We start from the raw sequence: 601 nt of genomic DNA, 5'->3' as shown, positions 1-601 counted from the left end.
CAGGGCGTCCCGGCTGCTGTGTAATTGGAGCCGTGGTTCGTGACAGCTGGGGAGTGGGATGAGGGGCAGCCAGATAGGGGGGGCAACAAGTTAGACAGAAATAACCTCTACCTTCTCCTTCTATCAGTCTCTCAGTAACAACAGAAATATTGGAAATAGTGTGTCAAGATCAGTGAAGAAGACCATGGAAGCTTGCTCCTTTTGGACATGTCTGGTGGCAATAACTCTGGGCGGGCTGGTTTTACAGGGTAAGTGCACCGTGAATTCTTTTTCCCTGTTTAACTTTGACTCTTGGACCATCATGCTACATGCAGGACTTGGCTTACTGTCTCCATATCACCTTCGTACCCTCTGTGTGTTGTGTGATTCATGTTTTCACCAACTCTACAACCAGTCTGGTACAGACCAGACCAGTCCAGACCTTCTGTCCACAGCTTTACAGGAAGTGTCTGAAGGGTTTCACCATCATCGTGCAACCGAAACACATTGTGCTGTGATACAGAAGTTGATGATTTTTTTTAAGCACATTGATGAAGACATACTTTTAGGATTGGGTAACACATAGTTTGTTCTACTCTGCTAGTAGGATACGTGAATTAAA

Source organism: Lampris incognitus, chromosome 8 (assembly GCF_029633865.1).
Source record: "Lampris incognitus isolate fLamInc1 chromosome 8, fLamInc1.hap2, whole genome shotgun sequence".
In the NCBI taxonomy this organism is placed as follows: Eukaryota; Metazoa; Chordata; class Actinopteri; order Lampriformes; family Lampridae; genus Lampris; species Lampris incognitus.
The sequence above is the reverse complement of the archived record's forward strand: the minus strand, read 5'-3'. Positions refer to the sequence as shown.